Genomic DNA, 2,500 nt, shown 5'->3' with positions numbered 1-2,500 from the left:
TTCTTTGTGGTAGTGTTATGGGGTTGTGGGTTGTGTGTGGGAGGTTGGATGGTTCCTAGAGGTGTTGTTTATAGTGTTGTGGGTTGTAGGTTAGGATGGTTCCTTGTGGTAGTGTTATGGTGTTGTGGGTTGTGTGTGGGAGGTTGGGATGGTTCTTTGTGGTAGTGTTATGGTGTGGATGGTTCTTTGTGGTATTGTTATGGTGTTGTCGGCTGTGTGTGTGAGGTTGGGATGGCTCATTGTGGTATTGTTATGGTATTGTTACCTGGATGGTTCTTGGATTAACTTTATGTGGTCTATAAATTGATTGATTCTACTAGAAGGGACATTTTAAATGAATATATTTTTCTCCCCTGTTTAAAATTAGTCTCAGAAATCTGTTCTTCGGCGAACCGGTTCTTAGATTTACTAGTTATCTTAAAGTATCAACTGGTTCATGACTTCGTTTATGAATCAGCTGTTGAGATGGTTCAATAGTTGGTTCATACAGGTTCTTGAGCTAGTTCCTAACGGCAAGTATAGGAAGGTTGACTTTGATATTGAAAAAAGGGGGGAAAAATAGGGAGGTTGACTTTGATATTGAAAAAAAGGGGAAAAATAGGGAGGTTGACTTTGATATTGAAAAAAAGGGGAAAAATAGGGAGGTTGACTTTGATATTGAAAAAAGGGGAAAAAATAGGGAGATTGACTTTGATATTGAAAAAAAGGGGAAAAATAGGGAGGTTGACTTTGATATTGAAAAAAGGGGAATAAATAGGGAGAATGACTTTGATATTGAAAAAAGGGGAAAAAATAGGGAGAATGATTTTGATATTGAAAAAGAAATGAAAAAAAAAAAAATCGTGAAGACACAGAAGATGATGCAACAGAGCTGAAAAAACAACAGTACCATGTAGCGTTGATGATAACATTCTATGCTACTGAACACTGAGGATTTCTTTTTTTTTCATCTACCTATGCGTATCAGAATATTTCAACTATAAAGCCAAAATATAAAAGTTATATACAGATCACCGATTTATTTTTTTCTTCTTCTCAAAATCGCATGATATAGAAAATGAGGATACAACGATTCCGATTTTGAAAAATATCACATAGAAATAAAATCGCAAATAAACAAAGGAAATAATCACATAATTATTCATATAATGCAAGATGTGATCATAAAGAGAGATAGAGAGATAGAGAGAGAGATAGAAAGAGAGAGAGAGAGAGAGAGAGAGAGAGAGAGAGAGAGAGAGAGAGAGAGAGAGAGAGAGAGAGAGAGAGAGAGAGAATAAGACAGACAGACAGACAGAGATAGAGAGAAATAGAAAGAGAGAGATAATAAGACAGACAGACAGACAGACAGAGATAGAGAGAAAGAGAAAGAGAGAGAGAATAAGACAGACAGACAGACAGAGAGAGACAAAGAGAATAAGACAGAGACGAAACCAACCCCCCCAAAAAAAAAACAAGACAGCAATCTTTTCTTCTTTGTGACTAGACCAATCTCACAAAACTCGAAAGCGTGAGTCAATTGCAAGCATCATCGACAGAGCATAAGGGAAGAACATGCATTTCCCCCCAGAAGACGGTTTTCCCTACAGCCAGAGGAAAACCGACCCTACGCCACCACGCCCCAGAGCTGGTTTTCCTCTGCCAGAGATTCCGTCAAGAGCTGAAATATAACTTATGATTCGGTTTTGACAGAAAAAAAGGGATTACGACTTGTTGTTGTTGTTGTTTTTTTGTGTGCGTGTGTTTGAGTGACTGTCTGCTTGTCTTGTCTTGTCTGTTTTGGACCCTCTGTCTGCTTTCCTTCCTGTCTGCCTGCCTTTGTGCTTGTCTGCTTGTCTACTTGCCTTCCTCCCTTCCTGTTAGTTCTCGAGTACTGAAGATCTTGCTACTGAAGAAGAAGAAGAAGAAGAAGAAAAAGAAGAAGAAGGAGGATAAATAGAAAGAGATAAATGGGAAGGAAAAGCATGAGGAATATGAGGATGAAGAGGAAGAGGAATCGGTGGAAGAAGAATAAAAAACGGAGGAGAAGAAAAAGAAGAAGAAGAAGAAGAAGAAGAAGAAGAAAGAGAAGGCGAAGAATGAGGTGAATGAAGACGAAAAAGAAAGACGAAGCACAAAAAGGCTAAAAAAAAAAGAAAAAAAAAAGAAAAACAATGAGAAGGACGAATACAACAACAGAGGCATAGACGACAAAAACAACAACTACAACAACAACAACAAAAACAACACACCGACAAGAAACAAGGGGAATAGAAGAAGACGCTACATCGGGAGCGCAAGAGGAAGGGCAAGAGCAGAGGACAGCCGTTGCAGGCTCTTTACTGTTGCATCAAAGCGTAAAATTCAAGGTCTGGGAGCTTGCAAAGTGCAACATTTCAACAGCAACGAGTGTGATGATTAAATGGTTATCTTGTATCCTCCTCCCCCCTCCCCTTTGTAAGTGTAAAGTGTGTGAGGGGGTCAGGGAAGAGTGGGAGGGTGTGAGGGATGAGGGAGTGTA

The 2,500-nt window shown here is 39.2% G+C and overlaps 1 protein-coding gene across 1 annotated transcript in view; it reads right to left on the bottom strand.

The window, feature by feature from the left end:
* Positions 1-2,500, bottom strand: part of LOC122263573 (uncharacterized) — a 76,063-nt gene that overhangs the window by 30,266 nt on the left and 43,297 nt on the right. The window lies entirely within an intron of this gene.

Source organism: Penaeus japonicus, unplaced genomic scaffold, assembly GCF_977035675.1.
Source record: "Penaeus japonicus unplaced genomic scaffold, GWHDUDI00000001_assembly GWHDUDI00000004, whole genome shotgun sequence".
Classification (NCBI taxonomy): domain Eukaryota; kingdom Metazoa; phylum Arthropoda; class Malacostraca; order Decapoda; family Penaeidae; genus Penaeus; species Penaeus japonicus.
Note: the sequence above shows the minus strand (reverse complement) of the source record. Positions and strands in the feature narration are given on the sequence as shown.